The sequence below is a fragment of the Lagopus muta genome, chromosome 1, assembly GCF_023343835.1.
Source record: "Lagopus muta isolate bLagMut1 chromosome 1, bLagMut1 primary, whole genome shotgun sequence".
Taxonomy (NCBI): Eukaryota; Metazoa; Chordata; class Aves; order Galliformes; family Phasianidae; genus Lagopus; species Lagopus muta.
In genome coordinates, this window is record NC_064433.1 from 28,363,083 (window position 1) to 28,388,591 (window position 25,509).

Sequence of the window (25,509 nt, forward strand, 5' to 3'; positions counted from 1 at the left end):
AAGCAACAGGGAAATACAAGTCAGATATAAAAAGTCATTTTTCGCTAGTACAGCCAGAAGTGCACATTTTTCTTGTCCAGGTACTTTTTCTTAATAAAGATGATAAATGACTTTTCAGTATTTGATAGTAAAAACAAAATGCTTTTAATGTATGGTTCTTTTTAGAGGTTCTGCTCAGTGCTATGCATGATAAATAAAGACTAATAACCAAACACTGTTTTTAAAAGTTATTTCATACTATTTAAATAATAGCATGCTTATTCCTGAGGCTTGGTACTTGTGATGATGGTATTTTGAATATCTCATCTGATTCTGTCGGGGAAACAAATTAGCATCTTGAAGATTACAGAATTATTAGTGATTTGTCATTCTTGTCTTCCAGTTAAAGCACTCAGACTGAGTAAGCTATTTATCATCCTGCTACCTGGCAGAAAGTTTAAGGCAGTCTTACTGCATTTATAGTCAAGTAATGACTAAAAATTGTTTGGTTGTTCCCAAGGAACAGATAAAATGTGCTTTCTGGTTTCATAAGTGGAGTTAAATCCACATCACTTTGTAGTTCTTCAGCACACGCTGATTAGCTGAAAATCCTGTAATGAAGAATCACATCATTCGTTTAATTGGTGTTCTACATGATAGAAACGAGGGCAGATGCAACTCCTTGCTCTCCCCAATAAATCTGGGCCTGGGGAATGTAGTTTTAAATGGTGACAATTTCATATTCTCTGGAGTAAAAATGAATTACTCTCTCTACACTAGATGAAATAGTTTAGAAGGTAATACAGGTCTAGCTATGAACCTCACAAGTCAGCAATCAAAAAAGTTAAATGATGTAGAAGTAGTTTTCTGCAATCTTTATTGATTCCACTGCTACTAATTTTGAACCTTTTGTCAGTTCTTGAAACATTTTTATCAAATTCTACAGTGGGAGATTGAAGGTGTCCACGTACAGAGGTGAACAAGGTTTTTATCATAACTTTTCCTGAGCAGATCAGATATGCTTGCTGACATTATTCTCAAAGCTAAACGATTATTTCTTTCTTCTACTGAGAGAAATATTTTACATGTCCTTGACAGTCCTGAATTTGGACATCTCAGATACATCATTTGAGCTTGGTCCACTCTGGTAAGCTGTTCTGATTTGATACTTTTGTTTTGGCAAAAACATTTGTATTGCACCCTGCTACTGAACCTGTCCTGTTATCTTTCTAAGCAAATACAACAGTGGTAAAATAGACAAGATTGAATCAGTAAAGATTTGACTTTTTTTTTTTTTCATCTCCCTGTGATGTTTTGTCTGAAATAGGAGAATGCTTTTCATATTTAATTGAGCCAGGAAGTGCTCTGGTTAGTGTTGAAGAACATCCTTTTTAATCAACTCTGAAATAGCACCCTTAACTGCAATACTAATTCCTCACTGAAATACCACCTAATTCTTCATTGGTGTGTAGTTCTAATAACCTAGTATGCAAGATATTGTCTCTCATCTAGCTTACATAATGAAAGCCACTCATTTACATAAATCCATCTGAGTCATTTGATGCTAAATCCCCACAGCCAGAATGGGTCAACAGTTTGCTGTATCTTAAACTCAAGATACAGTGTGTAGGCAAAATCTGTTTACAGTCCAAACATGCTCCCTGAATTACTGGAATCTACTAATGATCTCTTTTGTCCTTCACTGAACAGGCTTTTTAAAGACAGACAAATGTCAGTGAAGTCAGAGCAAGAAAAGATTGCTTAGTAATGAATGTCATGCTAGGAATTTCTGATGTTGTGCAGAATAAAATTTACCAATTCTTTCAAAATATTGTCTGCCATTTTGATATCACAGTCTTTTTAGAGAAGCTTGTTTACTTGTTCACTTTACTGTTACACAGACAGTGAGAGTAGCTATGAAAAGGATGACTTTTTGTTTTTTGTGTGTTTGCTCTGTGTTAAAATCATGCAGGAATGAGGGGAGGTTACAGTTCAGTATGCTGCTAACCTGTTGTCTGTATGAGATTTCCTAGAATACTACACATCACACATCACAGGCAGTTGCAAAGAGACTTTCTGTTTTCGAGTGCTATAGTGTGTGTCAGTTGATGGCTTACATAGCAAGTAGTTATTTTCTCATGTTTCCAGAACAGCACTAGCTTGCAGATATCCTTAATTTTTTTTTTTTCTAAAGATAGAGGCATCATTTTCCTGCCCCCCTTTTTTTTTTTTTTAAAAAAAAAAAATCCTTATTTAAGCTTATATTAACAGAGTGGGTAGACCTAGCTTGCCACAGGCAGATCATTTTGGCCTTGCTGGGATTGATTTCCCTCTCACTTCAAAACCTTCTACAACTCAACTCCTTCTTGAACAGAATTTCCTACTGTCCACCATGTAACATTGCATTTCCTATGCATTGCTAAGTTACAGATTTCCCAGTAAGTGGAGATCTCCTGCTATATTTTTGTTAGTCCATAAGCTGTTCAAATGCAAACTGTGTATATCATTTTAATATTTTAATGTATTAGAAGTTCTCTTTTTGACACTACTGCTAAATTAGTGATATAAAATGAATGACTTGCTACTGGATGTGGAGGCTTTGTCTCCATACTGCTCTTACAGGCTCAGTGTCTAAAGAAATACTAAAGAAGATCTCAATCCTGCAGGATTGCTTGTGTGAATAGAGCTCCTTCTGTGTAAATCTTCAGGATAAAGCCTTTGTTTGTAATTTCTGGGGCAGGAACCATATCTGTCTGCTTGCTTTGTGATGCGCCTCCAGTACGAATGCATAACTAATAATATTCAGTTTTAATTCCATGTGAAAGCAGTGCCTCCAGCTATAGCCAGTGGCAGTTTTTTTTGCATGAGCTAAATCCAAAATAATTGCAGAGCAAGTGTTACAGAGGCTCCAAGCAGATTTGTCTCATCCTGCTTTTTGCACTGTGAATTGCCTGCTTTGCAGCCTGGCTTTGCAAAGGACTATCTGGTGAGAAAGCAGGAGTTAGGATCTCCAGTGCGCCCAGATCTAGATCCCCCTGGTCACAGACCTCTGTATCTAGTGATACAGCCTGCAGCTAGTAGATGATGAGATGCTGACATGACTAACCAAAGTGTTGTTAAAACCATTTTCCCCTCTAGCTCAGTAGTAGCATCTGGAAATATTTTCTCTATCTGGTCCAGCAGCTCTGGTCAGAGCAGTGCGCATCACATGGAGCTGCAGGTGTTTTGCTCCTGATACAGGCAGAAAGGCAGCAGTTAGATATGGAACTCCAAATTTATTTATAGCCTAACTGAAGATTATTTATAGTTTTGTGATTTTCTCGTGATCTGACAGTTGATAGTTCATGCATAAGTTGATGTTTTGTTTCCCTAACACTTAGGAAGGAAATTTGGAGCTAAAAAGCTTTCTAAATATTAAGATCGCACCTGGTTAATTAATTTTTTACACTCACAGATTTGAATGTGAACGCATTTTTTTTTTTTAAAGTCAGTCTAAGCCTAGAATCCAGTAATTGAGCTTAGGTTTACAAGACCACTTAAGAAAATTTGGTGGGACTTCTACAGCAGCCCATGCTGAAGGAGATGATGGTGTGGTCATTCTGCCCAGAGGGCATATTGCAGTTACTTTTGCAAGAGAATTTTGAACATACACCCTCCTGTTCCATAATGCTGGGTAGACTGTAGAACTATGAAAGGCAAATGCACCACAGGAGCTGGAGTCTCTCCTTGTGCCAGCCTACGTTCTATGTTGTGTGATGGGGAGCCATTAACAAGTGTTTTCTATACTCTTGAGGGATGATCAAACTGGAGCACATCCATGGTAGATTCACATCAAACAGCGTTACCATCTGCGAGTGGTGCAGATGACCTGGGGACAGGCGAGGAGTATGTCCTCAGCAGTGTGTCTGGAGCACAAACCTTAGGTGAGAGAAATTAAATTAGAGCCATGTTTTGCCTCTTGCTTCCTGACACCAATGTAAAGCTCTTCTTGAGGTGAAGATTAAAATCTAATAGCCTGAGTTGAAAGGTTGTAACTTGAATGGTGAAGTTCTTCCTCTTTTACCCCTGATAATTTCTGTCAAAATGTCCAGCAAAAGATGCTATAGCAAAGGCAAATGGAAAATACTTACCAACTCAAGCAGTTCATTGCTTTGCTCATGCAAATTTTTTCCAATGAGGTAATAAAGTATACATTAAAACTTCAGTGATCATCATCATAATAACATCTTTGTTAAAATAAGCTCTCTGAAGATTTATGTGAACAGTTGTTTTAATAAATCATATTTTGTGTGTCAGGTTGTATTTCTAGAATTGGTAGGCTCATCCTTGCTGCATCTGCATGCTTTGCTTTTTACATTCTGTTGTTGTTGCAACTTTCTCTTTCTTTCTTTTTTTTTTCTCTTAAAAATTGCTCTTTTTAATAGCAACTGCATGAAAGTTAAAGATTCCATCCATTAAAATAGGCCTCTTATACAACTGCTGAGTTTGAGGAAATGCTGTTTGAAATTATCGGGAAAAATAAAATATAAATTAAAGATATAGCTTCATTTTTAAAGTGATGAAGATCATCAGTTTACACTCACACATTTATTATAAGTGAATGGGAGATTCGGTATGAGAGATTCTATGTGTGATACTTGAGCACATACTGAATAGATTATCAAAATGCCATTTCATATGTTTTATGAGATCACATGGGTATTTAATGTTAGAAGATTTTCCAAGAAACAGAAGTTTCTAAAATTTCTGGATGAGGCTGAGTGATGTATTTGGAAGCAGACTTGGTTAAACTTCCTGTCTTGCTGGCTTTTTTTTTCTGAATGAGGTACAAAAAAGTGTGTATGTGCTAAAGCAACTTCCATCATCAGAATTAAAAAAAAAAAAAAAAAAAAAAAAAAAAAAAAAGAGAGAGAGAAAATGGGGAAGTATAAAAAATGTAGTAAGGTCAGCTTGCATTACGAATTGCTTAAAGGATGGGAACTGAAGTTAGAAAGCTGATGGAAAATTCAATTAACATCTCAACCAACCACTTAATTTATAATTTTCCAACAATGTGAGTTTAATTTGCGTGGTTTTGACTGACATCTTTCTAATGTAGCATCTATGATGTCTCGGGTATGTCTTTCACATTACTACCCAAATGGCCACTAAGCTGGATCTCTCTCTGAGCCAGTGCTTTGTGCCATTGTTGTGCTGGTTGTATCTTTTGTTTTATATTGCAACTATATTCTTTCTGAAACTATGAAACTGTTCTTTCTTACTGTTTGTGTAAGTCGAAGAATACTCATTCTGGCTTCTGGTTTTCAGAATTGCCTGGATACTACAAGAAATATTATTTTTTAAAAGATGTGAAAAAATTTCTGGACTTTTTTTTTTTAAACACAGCTTTCTCATGGTAATTTTTGAGCCTCACTTATTATTTTCTGTCATTTTTACTAGGGTGCAAGTGATAAGTGCAAGTTGAATTTTCTAGCTATTATGATAAGAGATTGCAAGGAGAGTTAAGCTACATAGTTTTTTTTTGCAAATTTCTGACATTTTTTTTAAGGCCTTATGGAAAAGGCCGTATGTGTCAGAACATGAAAATAGATTAGATGAAAAAGTACAGGAAGGCTGTATGGAAAGGAAGCAAATTATCACTGACAACTTTGATAAAAGCTAGTAGAAAAAAGTCAGAAGTCTTTTACATTCTGAGTGAGAATTTAAAGCTGAATATAGTTTATGTCTTTAGAAGAGCTTGGTCTAAAAGCTATTACTGAGGTCAGTTTTTTTAAGTGCTATAAACTAATCACGTGGTTTTCAATTGGGTCTTGATAGAATCATAGAATCGCCAAGGTTGGAAAAGACGTCCAAGATAATGTAGTCCACCCATCCACCTACCACCAATATTTATTTCCCCACTGAACCATGTCTCTTCGTACAACATCTGATAGTTTCTTGAACACCTCCAGGGACAGTGACTCCACCACCTCCGGGGCAGCCCGTTCCAGTGCCTGACCACTCTTTTGGAAACATCTTTTTTCCTGACAACAAATCTGAACCTCCCCTGGCACAATATGAGACCATTTCCTCTGGTCTTATTGCTAGTTACGTGGGAGAAGAGGCTGACCACAACCTCCTTTCAGGCAGTTGTAGAGAGCAATAACTTATTCCCTGAGTGTCCTCATGGTTAACAATCCCAGTTCCCTCAGCTGCTCCTCATAAGACTTGTTCTCCATACCCCTCACCAGTTTCATTGCACTTCTCTGAACATGCTTCAGGGCCTCATTGTCTTTCTTGTAGTGAGGGGCCCAAAACTGAACGCAGGACTTGAGATGCAGCCTTGCCAGGGCAGTGTGCAGAGGGATTACTCAGCCCTGAGCACAGTATAGCCCTAGGTAGATTACAGCTTTATCTGTCTTTGTGCTTTGCAATATCTCTTGGGCATGTGAAAATGCATAGCTAATGATAGTAACTATGTGGAAAAGTAATGTTTTGTAGCTGAGAATTTGCTTTATCAAATAGTGTTATTGAGCACTTTATATCTGGTGTAGTTTCCATGGGAGTAAGTAGAAGCATTACTTTCCCATTGACTTTAGTAGATAATAGATAGATACACAGGTGTCTTTCAAAGACAAATAATAAATTATCTTTTATTTTGGTAAAGTTAATCTCCTTTGTGTTTTGTTTGATGTTTTGGACGATATGCTTCTCATATAGCGTCCTCTGCAACGGAGTCATCAAAAGAATAATAAGTATTACAGAAAAGCTTTTTTTTTTTCGTGGAGGTTAATTTATAGTGACTGTGCACATCAAATGCCTTATGCTGAACTGATTGGTCCTACTGATGAGTGAAGACTGGAAGTGGCTTTTTCAAGAGCTAATCATGGCTTAGGCATTACTGAGTTCAGCAGTAATCTGTCTTAGTTGCACTTCTCTCTTACCTCATGCTGTTATTTAGACTGAAGAAGTGAATTTAGATCTGCAAAGATTATCTAAAATTTGATGTGTTTTTTCACTAATTTAGATGTATGGAGATTCAAGCAAATTACTTCACTATCTTTCACCAACCACTGAACAGGCAAAATGGTATAAAACTGAAAGGAAAAAAAAGAAAAGAAGAAAAAATATTAGGAACATTTAAGCTGGGAAAAAACTTTCAAGATGATCAAGTCCAACTACCAACCTGACATACTGAGTCCGTTTGCGTGTCTCCTAAATATCTCCAGGGGAACTGCCTACCTTTGTGAGCAACTTGTTCCAATGCTTGACAACTTTCTCTATGAATAAATGTTTCCTGTTACCCAATTCTAAATGTCCCCTGTCACAACTTAAGATATTGATCACTTGAGGAAAGAGGCTGACACCTTCCTTCCTGCAGCTTCCTTCCATGTAGCTGAAGAAAACAATAAGGTCTCACCTCAGCCTCCTCTTTTCCAGCCTAGATAGTCCCACTTCCGTCAGCAGTTCCTCACACATCCTTCGTTGCTCTTCTCTGCACATACTTGAGCAACCCAGTACTCAGTGTGTGGTCTCACCAGTGCCATGTGCAAGGGAACAATCATTTTTATAGTCCTGCTGGCCCCGCGATTTCTGATGTGGGCCAGGATGCCATTGGCCTTCTTGGCCACCTGGACAATATGGAGGTTCCAGCAGTCTTCTGAGGAAGACAGCTTGTTTTGTCACCACGAGTGACTACTTCTGGAGCACATCCATCCTTCCTCTGTGCCTGTGGTGAGCAGGGAAGAACCAAGCAGCACATCCAGTGAGTGATGTGAGCTGCTGTCAGGGAGCAGGAACAGGACATCTGTGCCACTGCAGACCTAGGTATTTTGTAGGCACCTTCAAACTGTTAACGGCTCTAGTTCGTTGTAAGGATTGACTTTTTTAAATAATTGTCAACAAATTCTAGGGCATAAGAAAGGAAAAAAAAAATAATGACGTTTTTGTGCCTGCTTCCCTTTCATTTGTGGGCTATGGACCTACAGAGTTCTTCTACTTTCAGAGTTCTCTGAATCTGTTTGGTTTTACTGATGCATTTTTTTTCTTTCACATTTAAGTCCTACGGAGTAGAACAGAGGAACAGTTGTTCATCCGAATTCCTATATTCCATTCATGAGCGTCCAGTTGTTGCCTTTATTCCAAGCCAATGCACTGAGCTGCATAAGCCCCTTTTCTCACCCTGCGTTCTGTATTCTTCACCAAACTAGCTTAAAAATTGTAGTCCTCTGCTAGCCATGTAAGCAAGAAAATTTTATATTCGAAAATACACTTGTAAGAACAAGCACTTAATTGGTAGTTTCCCACACTATTCTTGGATATTGCATATTTTCCTTTAATAACTGTAACACTCTAGATATTCTGTTATGTGAATTACATATTTCTATGGCATATATATATATATATATATTTTTTTTTTTCTGCTGTCCTCCTACATTTCACACTTGGAAAATGCATTTCTAGTTTCCTAATATCCATAGTCTGTCTTTTTTTTTAATGGCTGCCTATGGGCTTGATAGGCTTTTCTATAGAACACGGTTAGTTAAAACTTACAGAGGTGAAATACTCTCAAATGGTGAATTAGTAATATGCATAATTTCCTATAAAAGAGAAAGAAAGTGTAACATTTATCACCGTTTACTTCTTAGCAAGTGTTGCCTTCTTAAAGATGAAATTAATGCCTGTTGATTTCTTCAATGTTCTGTGACTGTGATTCTGTGAGTAATGTTAGCATGTTTCACTGAATGTGGTAGGTAATAGCTTTCATCCCCTTATTACTGAAAATATGTTGTAAACCGCGGGAGCTGAGTTGGCATTCTTTAAGCGTATATAATTTTATAAAGCTGTTCAGAACCTTGAGGCTCTTCTTTCTGTACTTCAGTTTATTTTCCACCCTAGATAATAAATTATGAAGCAAACTTATAAACCTTCCTGTTAAGTGTTAGAAGACTAGAATATATTGTATTATCTTGATGATATACTATATAATTTGTTACCTCAGGAATTTCCTATTCAGTGTAAACGTGTTGCTTGGAAATCAGTTTTCAGAGTTGCTAAGAATTATGAACATGCAAGTATGTGCTCTGCAAGTACTCAGTGAATGGGGACTAAAATTTAGTTACAAAATTTTGTGTATGTGTTTATGTAGGATTAGTTTAAATTATTTTTGTCCACAGTCTCTCAAGAATAGTTTACAAGAAGGGAGAAATAATAGGAATGTTGTTTATAGATGGAATATTCTGATAGTCTCTCCATGTCATCATAAGCAGAAGGATTAAATCGCAGCATATTGAAGAGTACACTTACTTATTAAATACAAGTGAGAGAAGGGATGAGCCTGGAATAATAGTCACTGTTCTTCTCTCAGCATAGCGGAACACTGAAATTAAACTTTTAGAGATAACATGCTCTTTAATGAGAATGTTGCCAGGGCCACAGAAGTGTTGCATTGGTTTACGTAGACATGCACGTGGGGAAAGAAACTGGAACTGTACCACTTAATGAAGCCTAGAGAGACATTATTACATTTCCAGTCTTGTAAAGAGTCCTAAAACCACTGAAGACAGATCTGATTTTGTGTTGCAGTAAATCAGAGCACAATAGAAAGTGTATTGACAGCACTTTGACTAAGCTACCTATAAAGTAGCATAGGCTTCAGACAAATACTGCTTTGAAGCCTGAGTGCTTGGTTCATTTGTCATCAATTGAATTAGCAATTAGACCTTACATATCTAAAAGATTTCTTACCTCATGTTTACCTTCCTAAATCATTGCCCATTTAGCTATCAGCACAACTTAGAAAGCTTTCATATACTGGGGATGAGCTACTGTTTTAAAAGGAAATACAAGCACAGGAGTGAGCAGTAAATGTGTTACTTTATGTAGCCCACTTCTGAAGTGAGTACTCTGCATTATATTATGTACTTGGATTGTCCTAGATTTTGGAAACATTTGCAAAATTGCATTTAGTGCTAGTGTTGTGTAGTTACTATCTTGGATCCACTGATCCAAACATATTGTGGTTCTTACAGCCAAGCTGCTAAAAGAAGAAAACCAGATATAAAAGTAGGTAGAGGGTATCTGCAGCTGTGAATTAGAGGTTTGGAAAGAAGAAATCAAAGTAGAAATTGAGTAAAGATTTTTGAATCATTTTGGGTGGATATGGCAAAATATACTGGGTGGGAATGAGAATAGGGAGGGATCAGGTGGCGTACTGAAAAGGGAAGAATGAAATATTCTAGAAATGAGTAATTGTGTAACTGAGGATGTTCTCAGGCACGGCAGTGTAATTTACTGCAGAAGATAACTTTAGGATCTAGTTTATTTGTTAAGGTATTAATGACAATAATACATTTAAAATATAAAATAAAACATTTAAATTTATTTTTCAGAGATGATCTCATAACTTGTCTATCAAGCAATAAGGAAAAGACAAAACCACACAAGATCCCTCTGCTTTTCAAGTTTAATGTTACTAGGGTTTTATTAATATGTCTTAGATCTGTTCAGGACAGTGGGTAACTGAAAACCCATGTTTACAAATTGCAAGAAACATCTGTAAAAAGCTGATTGTAAGATCACATTATGACAGTATGCAATTCAGACATCATCTGTAATTGCAAAATTGAGTGTTCAGCAACCAGACTGAACTCTGTTTTTATTCAATCCTAGATACTGCCTCTGGATCTGCTCTGAATCGGAGTCCACCTTGCTAGAGGTTGGTGACTTTCAGTTCTGTAAGTTATTACCATGTTTAAGTAATGAAGTAAAAGTTAGGAGCTTCTTATTAACAAAAATAGTAATCCCAGAATTGTGAAGTAGGTGGTAAGAACACAGTTAATTCAGAAAGCAGTGTTTCTGACCTCAACGTGATAAATTATTGTCAGCTACATTGATATACAGCATTTTTTTATTAGATATACCTGCAAAGTTTTTTGATTCAAAGACTTCTCTGATTTGAATTGATATTTACTGTGTATATTTTGTAGAAAGGAGGTTAGAGTAATCTGTACTTCTGAGATTGGACCCTCTATAAGAGCCACACCAAATGAACTTGTTGTGTGTGTAATATAGAGGCATAGCATCTGATCTGTACTTATTGACTATTCAGCAATGACCTATTAAGCTCTACAAAATATGTTTTAAAGTGTCAGGTGGCACCTGCTGATCAGGTTTGAGAAGGGTAAATCCCTTCCTGACATCTCTGTATGTACGTATTTCTGGGTGGGAGGAAGCTGAGAGCTCAGTGATGACTGTATTCAAACCTTGGGCTGCCCTTAAAATCATGTTACTCTGCAGTAGGCAACATTACGTGTCTTTTATTCTTAGCTAGTCTTCTAAGATGGACAACTTAAGTAGCTGCAACAACTGAGCAGAGCACGGTCATTTCTAACCTGTCTTGTCTGCAAGTAGGAGTTTGATTTTCACTGGGGTAGGAAATTAGTTTTTTTGCTCCTTTAGATCACTTAAAGATTGCATTAAGTTGATGTAATATTCCTAAGATTATTGTTCAAGTAGGAATATAAGCAAGAGACATTTTAATATAATTTTCAAGCACTAAGTGAAAACTCTTCTGTGAAATCCTCTTTCATGTAGAATGGGACCAGAGGAATTCATGGCTCCTAATGGCAACACTTCCCTGACTTAAAGTTCCCTGGCGCTGACACTTTTAACTTTGGCATCTTTTACCTTCTATATGGTTATTAATTTTCTGCTGCTTTACAAGGGGAGCATCAGCTCAGAATTGTGCTGTATTGAAACCTGAAGATACTTATCTCTAACTGTAATCCTTTGGGGAGTCTAAAATCTTCGTGTCCTGGATATATTGACAGACATTTTTGTTGGACATCTGTATAGTACTGAGACTAGAGGATCTGTTATATACACAAATAATACTAATTCTTCTTACGCATTGCTTTTTTGAGTATGTGAAATGCCTCCTTGCATTTCTATTTCACATACTGCTTCAGTTAATTTTGGTATAATGACAAATTCAGGTAGATCCCACGTAACAAACAGACTTTTATAGTAGTTCTGCTCTCTGTGCTTACAAATGCAGCTTATTCTACCTCTGTTTCCATGAGATGGGGGTTTGTGGCACACATCTTCCATTGCTGAAACCCATTTTCTATTTGAGATAAGGTCTGTTAAATTTCACTCATGCAACTCCTCTGTTTGAGGAAGGTTTTGCTACCATTGTTGCACTGTTGCCCGTGTTCAATTGCTCCGTGTACATATCATACTTTCCTTACTAATAACTCCATAAATTGGCATGGTGCATGCTGTTATTCTCCTATTAAAACACAATCATGCCCCTGCTTATTGTTCTGTACGAATGAGCTTGTGATCCCAGGAGCAGCTGGATACACCTGATGCTTTTTTGTCTTCATTCAAAATGGCCACCATTTCCTGCTGTTTCTAATTTATAACTGCCATCAGCAGAGATGAATTGCTTTTATTCTTTGGCTGAAAAAGGAGCAAAATGAAGGATGAAAGCCTTATGGAGGAGGAGGAGGTGGAAATGAAGGATCCTGCACCTTGCTGCCATGGCAGAAACAGGCACAGGACACCGGCCTCCTGGGCCCTCAGCTTGTGACTCTGTCCAGGGCCAGTGCAGTAAGCTGGCAGACCAGGTGCAGTGTTGTAGTCTGCAAGTCCCACCCACTATTTTACCCCAGGGAGGAAAGCTGGGAGTAAGACACTGGTCTCCTGCAGGGCTTTTGCCAAGCTTGCAGAAGAAGCAGGCCACATGGTCAGCTTGCAGCTCAGATGGCCATCTTCTGACACTGCCTGTCATGTAGGATGACAGAGAGGTTGCAGCAGAGCAGCACAGCCACAATGCACCATTGTGGCAGCCTGCACATTGCAGTGAGCTGATGGGATGAGACAGCCTCCTGTAGGACCTGCCAGGGTTTTGTGCAGGGCTCAGGCTGGGAGAGGTGTGGTGCTATGCTGAGCCATGGCAGCGGCTTGCTGTCTGGCTACTGCAGGCAGGGTGAGCTGCCTGCTGAGCACCTTGGCTGTGGGTTGATGGGAGATGTGGCTCTGTGATGAGGGCAGGATGGCTCTCATCTGTTCAAAGGGGGAAGCTGGGCGGCAAGTCTGTTGTTCAGTGAGTATTCAGCAGGAGCAATGAGGGCATGCTGTGCGTTGTTAATTACTGCATCAGCTGTAGAATCTCACCCAACAAAGCTCTTCGAAGGATGTTATAAGCTGATAGAATATCCAAACACTCGAAGTAATACTTTCCACATAACTGTATTTCTATGATGCAGAATGATCACTTTCTTTTAAAACTAAGCAGTGTAATGCCCAGAGAGTACTGAAGAGTTGGATCTGTGTGTGGATGTAATTGTTTTTTCACGCTAAATTCTTCTTGACAGTCTTTCAGAATTGAGTTTGAATATGTTTGAGTAAGTAGAAGCAGTTCAAATCAACATTTTCTTAGGAAGGCCTACACAGGATGCATTCTACATTAATTTCTATAACTGTGCAGTTGCCTTTTATATAGTTGACATTATTTTCAAATTACTGAAGTATGTGAAGAGCTATGCTCTTGTAAAGGCATAAACAAAGCACAAAGGCCAGTCTGTTTTCCACATAGTAGATTGTTGTTAAAGAGTTTGTGCCAGCCAGTACAGAGAGTGCAATCGTGTCTTACTCCTCTCAAGAGAGATGAATTACACAACTGCCTCAGCTCCTGCTGCTCCACATTCTTACTCGAGAATTGCATTGTTGGAATGGCCTACAACTCCTCGCTTAGCAGCCTTTAAAAGAGAATACTCTTCTAGTGCAACTGACAAAATGCATGGATCAATCCAAAAGTTATGCCTCCTGTTTTTTTCCATGGAAACCATAACAAATACAGAGCATGATAATACTGTTGGTAGAACAGCAACAAAATGCTGTTTTTCGACATAGCCACCACCATTAACTATGTATTTATGCTAGTGATGAATAAGAGTCTGCATATGGTTCTCATTAAAAAATAAATAAATAAAAAATCTTCCACAGCAGAGATGACCCACTGTTTCACAGCTGCTATGATGGTGTCGTTACTGAAACACAACACCCACTGCCTCATTATGTTAATGTCCACAGTTTGGTCTCCAGAAATGTTTAGCGAGCACTGATGAATGTCAATGGATGCAGTTTTTTTCCACATGGAGGAATGTAGTTACGTACCTTTGCTTCATATGCACTTCCATGTCAGATTCACTTTTGTCAGACTGCCTCTGCTGCTGTCTGTTGCATGGCAACAAAATATAATGGAATATTGGTGGGAAGGTTCAACCTCTACTGCCATACCACCAAAATGTGCCTCTGGTGTTGTGGGACAACATAATAAAATAGTAGGCTTTACTTTCAGAGCAGCCCTTGTGTAAGTGTGTAGCACTGTCGTCTTCATGAAAGATCTTCACCTATGAAGATCTTCACCTATGCTTTGGATACACACCAGCTTTTCCAACAGAGTAGTTAATTGTGGTTTGTTTTCTTTTTTTAATAAAACTAACAGGTTTTTTAGCCACTCTTACTTAAGGTAGCAGTATGCACAGAAATGTCTGTTGAAACTTGGGAATTTGCAGTGACTGTGCCATCCATTGACACATTCAATGAACATTTCAATACTCCACATAACATATCTTGCCCTTGTTCTACTGGATAGAATTGTTCTCAAAGCAGCAGTAAGTACAGAGGGTCAAGCATGCACATTTCTGTGCAGAGAAATGTTTTCTAGGCTGGGTCACAAAAGGCAGTACCTTGGAGGAAACAAAGTACCTGCATTGACAGCATGCATTTGCAAGTCCCTGAAATAAACTGTAGCTCTTCATTTGTAGAACAGAATTATATGTCTTAGAAACTGGTTAAAAACTTGATCCAAACATGCATTATAAATGATTCATTGTCCCCGCTCAATACACTATGACAACTGTTCTTATGTGTGCTCTGTTAATTCTGAATCACAATAATGTAAGCATCTAAGTACCTTTCTGCATCTCTTTACCTACACTTGTGTACACATGTATAATAACACATAAACGTAAGCAAGGAATATTTTTGTTGTCTTGGTCTCTTCTGGGCGATACCTGCTTTAGTTACTCTAGTGCATACAGTTGTGTGATGCTTATGTGTGATTTATTTTCATCTGCCCAGTATAAGCTTCAGAGATTCTCAATAATCTCTTGTAAAGGATTTGGCTAATGTGCTGTATGTGGTGATTACTGTCCCAACCTTTGAAAATTTCTCAAACCCTTAGCATTTCCCTTTAAGTAAAGAGAATCACAAATATGAAAACAGTCAGTGGCAAAACAATATTAAGATTTCAGTGGTTACTATGCAAATTAGATTAGGAATCACTGTGCTGCTGCTGCAGTAGCTCAGAAAAATCTAATATTCATTTGAAAAATAGTGTTATGGGTTTGCTTCTGGATACCACCAGGAGAGAGGCCATCTGCTGTTTGCTCTGTGCCATTCTCAGGGTGAGAGGAACTGTGCTGACAGCGGATGGGAAAAGAGGCAAGTCTGTTTAGGCAACAGTCAAGTCCACTGTTAGTTAACGGATCAGAAAGGTGGTTTGTGCATCTGTAGTTGAGACTTGTGTTAGCTGGATCTTCTAATGCTCTTAATAGACCGAGTCCATTATCAACAAGAACTGTAACTGTAGAGCATGTCTGGAGAGCTGAAGACAACTCATCTGTTTAGTTGTGAAGTAGCCCTGCTTATCCAAAAATAAATGTTGTTAGTGTTGGCTTTTTCACGCAGAGGCATGAGGGGCAGTGACATGCAGGGGCCACTTACTTTTGCTAGGGACAGCTTCATTTTGAAAATTAAATTTATTTCTAAAACTGTCACATAGATATTTAAAATAGGAAGTGTTGCAAGACAGTTTGTTTATTGATGTTACATGCAAACTGATCTAGATGGTACAAGTGTTTCTTTTCTGTTTATCCTTCTGGGGTTTTTACATCATTCTTTTCCTTTCCATAATCTGCCATCTTTCTTAGCTCATTTTGTATTCTCTTGCTATCTCCTTTCTTCTGGAGTAATTAGTTTCACCAAAATGTGATGGCCATTAACCCCGTATTAGAGATAGGATTTTAGCCAGGATCCTTCTTGTCTTTCTAGCTAGCAGCTGTTCTCATTTTCTCTTAGGCTTGCTTCAGAAGGCAGAAAAGCTGGAATCATAGAATTGCTTTGGTTGGAAGGGTCCTTATATGTGATCTAGTTTCAACCTCCCTGCTTTGGGCAGAAGGTAGAAGCTTCTTCACCATGTCTGCTTCCTTCAGTTTTTATGGGTTCCTACCAGCCTCCTAGCAAAAACTACCAACATAGTAACCCTATAATCAGTGAGCAAACTTCTTGTGTAAAAATGATTGGAGTGATGACAGGCCCACTCTTTAGACCGTTTCTCTACCAGGTCAGCATATGAAAAAGGACAAATGGAAACAGACTGCCGTAAGTAATATTGCACCATAAAAATGTTCTACCTTCTGTTTTGTGACAGAACTTAATGAAAATACTTTTCTAAATGAAAATACTCTTCTGCAGCCACAATACTTGTTTGAGTTGATAAAGGATTTAATCCTAAATTTCAAATCAAATAGAGAATATAGACTGGAAAACTGGTGTATGTTTCATTCTATTTTGGTTAAGGAGATTCAGCTTATTGGTCATTCAAAAATATTTTGAAGTTTAAACATACATGAAAGCTGTGGTCTACAGTTGAAGACTGCCTATTGCTTAGGGTGTTGAGCTGTGCTGCCATTTTGTGGCTGTGCCCATGTGATATGTATGTGCTGCACATATGTGTGTGTATTTTTGCCTGGAGCACGGTTTAGCTTCCATGCTCATTAAATTCCTTTAATCAGTTTCCATAGTGAAATTTAACCAAGAAGTATTGGCCAAAACACTTCCTGTGTAGAGAAGTCCTTGAAGAGTAAAAGATATGCCTACTGAGATTGCAGGCTTACTATTAAAAAAAAAATGAATCAGGTTAAGGTGCTTTGATGTTTTATTAGGAGAATGTTACTGAACTGCATCAGCTTGCTCTGATTTACTTTGCTACTGATAACATCTCGCAAAAATTGTTTGGAGAATTATATTTAAGGTGTGAGAAGCAACCTACATATTTCTAAGCCAATTTCCCTTTCTGCTTTATAGAACAATAGAAGAATACACTTTTTAAAGAGATGTTTTTGTAGCTTGGGAGTGTAAAATTGGTGTTGGTTCTATGAGCATCATCTTTATCACAACCTCTGTTTTGACAGGAGACTTTAATTTAGCTTTGTATGTGCATTTCAAGAAATGGATTTGCATGTAATAGCCAAACGGCATCTGGGAAATTGTGACAGGAGCAATCACACAGTGAGTGACTTTACAAGTAAAACAAGCAGCACATTGCCAGCAGTATTGCTCCACTCTGAATGATGCCTTTTAGAATGGGGCTGGCCCAGGGAACGTGGAAATTCCTCTTGAGAGATGTAGGGAGGAGGATTGTGTCAGAGAGGTTTTTCAGAGAGGTTTTCTCTGACTGGAAGCCAAGTGAAGCAGACATGGAGAGCTGTCTGTCCAAAGCGCTCAGGCCAGAACCTGGACCAGTTATTCCTCAGGGATTTAACAAAGAAATGAGTAATCAGTCAAGTCAGTACAGGAGGAAAATCTTTAAGCAACTCTGGATTTTAAGCAGAAGTACTCAGAGACTTGCGATTCAAAGCAATACACCCTTAGGGAATGCGTGAAAGCGACAACATCCTTACATTAGGCTGGGTAAGGCAGGAATCGCGTTTGGTGTTCTCTTTCCAGAGTAAAACTAAAGCTTGTTTATGTTCCTGAAAGAATTTAAGAAAGTAGTGAAGCCCTCAAAGAGACTCATTACAAGAGTAATGAATAACACAGGTCTTGTAGCTGGCTTCTGAGTTACTGGTCTTCTCTGGTCTGTCTGTTGCGTCCAGATGTAGCTGTGGTAGGAACAGCACGCAGTTTTTATTCAGTCCCCTGAGTCCCACAGGCATGCAAGCACCAGAAGCTCACAAAAGGATCAGAAATATCTAATCACTCATTTACATTGGTTTCTATTTAAACGAAAGGCTTGGAATTGAAATTTATATGCATCGGTACAATTAAAATGCTTTCTTCTGGGAGTTTTATTTCATACTTTATGTATAGTTATGTATGCATGTATGGTTTATATATAAAATCTATCATGTGAAAATTATGTATAAATTTCAAAATGTACATTCTAGAAAAACCTACATCTTTTATATTTTTTAATCATTTTAAGCCAGGTATTTGTGTTACCTATATTGATAAATGTAATGAGCTGCTAAAATTTTCATAGAGCTTGTGTTGCCGAACATTAATCACCATTAATGTTATGTAGCTTTAATTTGTTACGATATTTTAACTTGTTTCCTAAGGAAATAAGAATTAGGCCATCACTGTCCGTCTGCCAATCCTCTGTGTTAGGTTGAACTGCTCATCTAGGTTCTGCAACGCAGGGAAAAAAAGTATGCAAGTCTTGAAGATAATTAAGTTCTTACAAGTTTCACGATATCTATAGTTCAGCAGAAAGAAAAAAATCCAAATCAGTGTCCTATGGAGTGGAAAGCTGTTATATATTCTCCTTGGCAGCAATCAATATATGTACATGCCTTCAGGCTAAGCACAGCAGGTGCAATCTCCTGCCCAGAAGAGATGTCAGAAAGTATATGTGGCTGAAATTATTTTGGTTAAGGAATGCGAGAGACGTAGGAGATCATTTTTCATTACACCTATTGGTTCCAGAAAAGCTATTTTTTTCATTTCGCCATTCATATTTTCATTTTCAAGTAATGTAATTATTGAATTTGCCAAGTACAAGATGCCTCTACGAAGAGAACAAGTGGGATATTAAGTGCTTAATACAGCTACCTGTGTTGTGCTTCAGATTTTATCTTTAGACTTATTAGCAGTGAGCCATTTTTTCCTTTTTTTTCCCCCTCTAACTATAGACTGACTTGCAGCTTCAGGAAACTTTTCCATTGGTCTTTGAATAGTTTCATTAGACATTATGCAGTAGTGCTCAGTGAAATATGCTCCAGAAGACCATTACAGAAAAACAACAGATTACAGTATGGATTCACAGTCGCATTTAAACACCTAACTATTGCTGTTGTTCCAAGAGCTAGTTATTTATGTTTGTATCTCCATTAATATCAACATATTTACTGTACCATGACAAAAGGATTTGGTACAGTAAATAATTTTTAAAAACAAACAAAGCATAACATCAGTTCAGAAACCTCGCTTTTATAGAACCTTGAGTGGCCTTGTGCATCAAACTAGATGGAACAAAGAATACCAGAAAAGAAAAAATAAATAACTATTCCTTCTGCCAACTAGAAATCTACAATATGGTTAATAGAAGTGTATATGTGTATAAAGTTTCACGTACCTTTTCAAATTATTTTAACAATAATAATTTTTAATACTTTAATAATTTTTAATAATAATTTTTAGTATAAGTAAGTTAAAATTAATAAAAGGAAACATACTTTACTTATTTATGAAATTTATCACCAGAGTGTAGCATATATAAAGAGGTTAATAAAATTTCAGAGAACATTCAATGATTATTCCCTGAGAGAGGAAAAAAAACGTGCCTATTTTTGTTTCAGGGCATAAGCTTGAAAATGACTGAAGGCAGAGGTGTTCATTAAGAACATCCAAACAGTTTTTTGTTCAGGCTCCAGTGTGCTGCTGTTGAATTGGAGATCAGAGTAGATGAAGCTAAGCTCTTGATGCCTGCAGGTCGAGTGCCATCACCCCTAAATCCTGATATTGAGTTGTGTGCATTCTCAATCAGCCTTTATTTCCTTTCCTTTTATAGTGCATCTCATTACACACAGCACAGCTTCTTCTCAGAATTCATTTGAAAGGGAACTGATACAGACTGAGAGTAGAGAGGATAAGAAGAACGAATAGAGGCAAGAGGAGGTTTCATCCAGATCTCATCTCAAACCAGGACTTAACTGGAATGTGGCATGTAATATCCTTATAGTCATGTAATACTGAAAATACTGCGTTTGATCTAATTGCTGCCACATTGTCTTTCATAACATCCATTCTGTCCTCATTTCTTGCTTTCCTGATCTGTTCCTTACTAGATTCTGTTGCACGAGCCAACTTGTGCGATGCCATGGCACATTAAAGAGGTCTGGTGTGTCTATGCCACCAGTGCATGTGTCAGAAAGACTGATGGGTATGCTGCTGTACTCATCTCTACTCCTCCTAGTCCTAGAGCTAGCTGAGTGTCTGCACAATCTTGCCCTGCATGACACAGAGTTAAACCTTATAATCCAGACTGTCACCCTGTTTTTGTCTAGGAAGTGTTTGCACAAGGTTGGGTGCATGTAGAAGTGTGTGTAATTAATGAAATATTCTTCAGTGTGGGTTTGTGGGTTTTTTTTGCTTATTCTTAGCTTTGGTTTCTGAAACCTTTATAAGTAACCTTCTGTCAGAGTCTGGCAATCCGTTAAGTTCCATCAGCAGTACGTAGTCTTTTCAGTAACTCAAATATAATTTATTTAGTGCAGTTAATTATGCTTGCAGTCATCTTTTCTGTACTGAGTTGTATTTAATACAGTCGAAATTTCATGCCCTTCCATCTTTTCTGAGTTTCTCGAGTCCTCAGTATGATACTATTTTGTTGTCACTCTCTTGCATGCTCCTTTGGATGAACAGCAGGCAGGAGAAGGTGGAATGATTTCATTCATATAAAAGTTTAAAAGTATTTATGTATGTATCTGCATGACCCATAGATATTCCCTGATAATAATCTGAGCATGACGGTACTCTTTAAGATTAACTAAAATGTGTTGTGTATAAATGTACATTGGGTAGGGAGAAGAGAAATGGGTGTCTCTATGAATGATATGTGCACTGGAGTAGAATGTAATGTTCACTGGCAGTTCGGGGAGAGAAGATTAGAGGTGAGAACCTATATTGAGAATTTGGTTGATTACAATATAAATGTGTCTGGGATGTGGACAGAGTATTTGAAATGTGATAATCATCCTCTCATTTCATTCCTCACTGTGTTGAATTCATTTAGAAGGAGAAATCTCTAGGTAGCATGGTGCAAGTGATAGATAAATGTCATAGGCAGAGTTTTCATTTTCAAATGCCTGATGATGAATTTACTGGACTCAGTATATCTAAAATGAAATGCTTTAAATATCAATAAAGATTTTTAAAGTGGTCTGAAATGGCAAAAATAATACAGGAAAGTAAAAAGAGAACATGATCAGATGTAGAACAAAAAGGAAAGAAATGATTCAGATTCTCAAAAACTGCTGAAGATCAAATTTATTTGAGTTCAGAATTTATTCTGCTGCAGCTAAAACCAGTTTAAGAAATTCAAAGAAACTCTTCATTGAATGCCACTGTTTTCATAATCAGTGGAAGAAAATAGAGGGATATACATGCTTCCACAAAGCTTTATCTGCATTTGAGGCCGAATATCCTAATTGTTCTACTTCAGTTTAGTTTTTTATTTCTGTGAGCTGGAGAAAGTCTTTGGTCAAAACAGAACATGTTTCCATATGGGATTCCAAAGACACTGCTTGTTTTAAGCAGATAGGTAGATAGCTTTTGAGAGTCTAGACAAGATGTGATTAGTTCCCAGCCATAGGAGAGAGCTTCTCCCCTTTAGGTGAGGTAAAGGGGACTGGAGCTGGATGCAGGCAGAATCCCTTCCAAGAGAGCTTTTTATCCGTAACTACTATGATGAGCTCCAATGACAAACGTCACACAGATGAGCATTGAAGTGTGCTGCTGCATTTCTTTTTTTTTGTTCTGCAGATTACAGCTGAGCATCCAGACACCTTGCCTGTGTTTTTGGATTAAATAAATAGATAAATAAATAATCCATCCAGATTCTATAATCTTTCTGGAAGGCATTCTGCCTGCATCCAGCTTCAGTCCCTTTCATCTTACTGAAGATAAAATGAAGAAGAAAATGCATTTCAAATTCAGATATGGAAGACCAGGTTCAGGGTGAAGGTTCAGGTCAAACACTTCGGACCTGGCCATCCATAGCAGGTACAGATTTTTTCACTGTCTATATTTGTTCCATATATGGGTTTTAAAAGTACTTGATTCTGCAATAGATTTTTTTTTTTTCCCCCAAAATCAGGTCCTATATGAGTTCTCACTTTTACTCGGTAATCTTCCAGAAGAAAGCAGCCCTTAGAGAATGTTTGATAATAGTATAATATTGAGGAGAAATTCTGGCAGGATTTCGTGGATTACTCTTATAATACTTCTACTTGATTTTCCTGCTACAGGCTTAACAAAGCCAAGATTATCTTAACTCAGGCATGTCAGTCCTGTTCAAATCCGGGTCATTATTTTTGTGGTCAAAATTAGCACTTTTGAGTGCTTTCCTGGATTAGGGCCCAGATGATTGTTACCTCTTTCAAATTAGTGTTCTGAAGCTTCCTTGATCGTCGTAATTAAGGGAATTATACCAATAATTATTAATGAATAGTATTACTCTGTAAATTCTCCTGCGAATGTAACTGCATACAGGAATTAGAGCCTAGTTCCAGTATTTCAGAAATATATTTGAGCAATTTTAATGCAATTTATTTACGTTCTGACCAACTGATAATAAATTTATTTTATTACTTTTCCTGGTAAAGAGAAGTCCCTTGAAAGAAAGATGTTTTGATAACATGGAGTTACGATTCTTCCAAACAGCATGTGTTGAAAAAAAACCCAAAAACCTGAGTTGAATTTAACATCAAATGCCTTCCTTTCCAACTCTAAGAAGAAAATTAGATGAGGCTAGAAGTTAGGGAGCAAAATAAGGACACTGGATCTAGATCTCTGTATTAATAAAGACTAGAACTTAAAAATGAGTTGAAGTAATAAAATCAAGCCCTGGTCATTTGCACAAGATTTTCTCACTTTTTTGTAACCATTTATACAACTTCTAGAGATGAGTGTTGAGGAAAAAAAAAAACAACACAAAAGAAAGGTAGCACTAAGCCCTTGATCCTTCCTGGTGGCATCCACATCCTTCTGTTTTACATCCCTTTGGTACTGAATGTGTTTGGGAGGAGCTTTAAATGGAGTGCTGCAGGAGTCCTCTGCCACCAGTGGCATTATCAAATGCTGAAGCAGTCCAGGATTGGGCTCATTCTTCTTTCTTGCAGCTGCATATGTATAGTGAAATGTCATTTAATAGTCTTTTAAATAATTTGAATAGACTGAGTAGTAGGAGAATTACAGTGACGCTTACAGGGAGCACCTGGAACAACTCTCTTCTGCTCATCCAGTTGAGCATTAACATGGAGTTGGAGTCCTTTCTCCTGTCTGCAGTTTCCAGCAAAACTCTAGTCTTGAGTGTCTTCTGTGTCCATGCTTGCCATTGGTCTGATGATAAGTACCAGTGCAGGATTGATTGGCAGGAAAAAGCATGATGTCATGGCTGAAGGGAAGCTGTGAAAGGTGTGGAGAACATGACTGAAGTCGTGTATGGAGTACATGGCATCTGTTGTTGCAGAATTTGTAGACTGAAGTGGGCAGCAGATAGGGAACCACAGAAATTGGAGATTCTACAAGAGTTTGGTTTGATTTTTTGCATAAGAATGGTGGGAGTTGGAATTTTTACAGGAAAAATCAAGGAAGTTGTTTTGGTTGAAGGGCAAAGGTTACCATAGAGCAGTGTACGAGCTATTTATATTGATGTATGTCTATGGAGATTTATCAAATATTATTTCACAATTAACAGTATAGGTACTTTTCCTACCTTGTAGGAACATTCTGTGGTAACTAAAAATGGATTGAGAAGTCAGAGTGTTTTTGTAGCGTATGTGTAATATAGATGATGAGTTTATGTTTGTTTGGAAAACTGAGGTAATAGAACTTTATCTTCTTCCTATCTAACAGCATACTCAAAAGACCCAGAAAGGATTTAAAAGATAGGCTTCATTAGGACACAAATCAATAAACTGAAGCAAGTATCACACTGAATAGGAAAAACTGCAGGTGAAATACATTAAAGTAAAATGAATGAGATAAAAGGCTTTGAAAAGCCTTCTCTTTGTGTTCTTGTGGAGCTAGCTCTTTCAGCTTTGCTTGTAAAGCGTAGCAAATTGCATATGGTCACCTCAGTCTTCCCTGCTTTTGTAACCACTGAGTGCTGGCTGCAGATCTGATCCTTAATGTGAACAAGTGCCCCACCTTCTCAGGGGTTTCCTATTTACCCCAGAGCTGTTGGGTCCCAGTGTCTTGCACTTCTCCTGTCAACTTAGGTCACTCTACCCTGACTAGTTGCTTCTGGCTGGGGAAACCCTTTGGGGAAAGACTTCCCTGGGAAAGTGGGGCACCATGCGAGCTCTCTCAGCTTGGGAGGCAAAGCCCAAGGAGGAATCACAGTCTTTTTCTCTCTCTGAAGATATTTGACCCCAGAATCCAGTACTGAGGCAGCACAGAAAGACAACCCCAATCCTTCCTGCCCTGCTGCGCAATACACATTATACATATTATTTTACTGAAAACATGCCAATTAAAATGCCGTACTATCTTCCAGAATACACGTGCATCAGTAAAGAACTAGAAATGGAGACAGAGGAGATGCTGAAAAAGGAAAGGGTACGCTTTTCTTTGCCCGTCTCTTCTGCCCAATTTATCTACAGAATCTTTTCTTGTTTTTCACATTTTTCACCAAGTTCAGTTCCATCTGCGCCTTGGCTTTCCTGACTCCATACCTGTGTATCTGGACAGCATCCTTACATTCTTCCCAGGCCACTCATCTCCACTGTCACTGCTTATACTTTTTCTCTCTTTTCCCTCAGCCTGACCAGCAGGTCCCTGCTCAGCTGTGCTGGTTTCCTGCCTCCTCTGCCTCCTGCCTCTATTCTGAGGGATGGGGAGCTCTTGTGCTCTCAGAAAGGCTGCCAGCTCTGTTCCATTACTTTGTCCCTAACAACAGTTTCCCAGGGCATGTCATCCAACAATTCCTTAAACAGCCTGAAATTTACTCTCCTGAACTTGATTCAGGGACTTGATTCCACTCTTTGCTAGGCATGTATTCCTTGAGATCATAAACTCAGCTCGGACATGAGCACTGCAGCCCGGCCTGCTTCCGATCTTGACATCTTTTATGATCTCTTCCATGTTGGCGAGCACCTGGTCCAGCAGTGCCTCACCTCTGGTGGGTCTGTCCAATACGTGAATTAGGAAGATGATATAAATTGACTCCAGGAGTTTCCTGGGCTGCTTGCCCTCGCCATATTGTTTTCCCAGCGGATATCTGAGCAGTTGTAATCCCCCATTAGAATGAGGGCCTGCAAATGGGACACCTCTTGCAACTGAAGCAAGAAGATCTTATCAACAGGCTTCCATTGATCAGGCAGCCTGTAGCAGACCCCAGTCACCAGATGACCTTTACTGGTCTGGTCCCAAATTTCACAATATCTCAGCATATTCATGACTGTTTCTCAGGAACAGCTCTTTGCATTGTATCCACTTCTTAACATAGAAGGCAACTTCCCCACTTCTCCT

At 38.2% G+C, this 25,509-nt stretch overlaps 1 protein-coding gene across 1 annotated transcript in view; it reads left to right on the forward strand.

Moving 5' to 3' along the window:
* The window catches only part of CNTN1 (contactin 1), a 238,112-nt gene that overhangs the window by 61,555 nt on the left and 151,048 nt on the right, over positions 1 to 25,509 (forward strand). Inside the window, exon 3 of the mRNA XM_048956631.1 lies at positions 10,630 to 10,675. The gene's annotated coding sequence lies outside the window, so the exon portion shown is untranslated. The remainder of the gene's footprint in view (positions 1 to 10,629; positions 10,676 to 25,509) is intronic.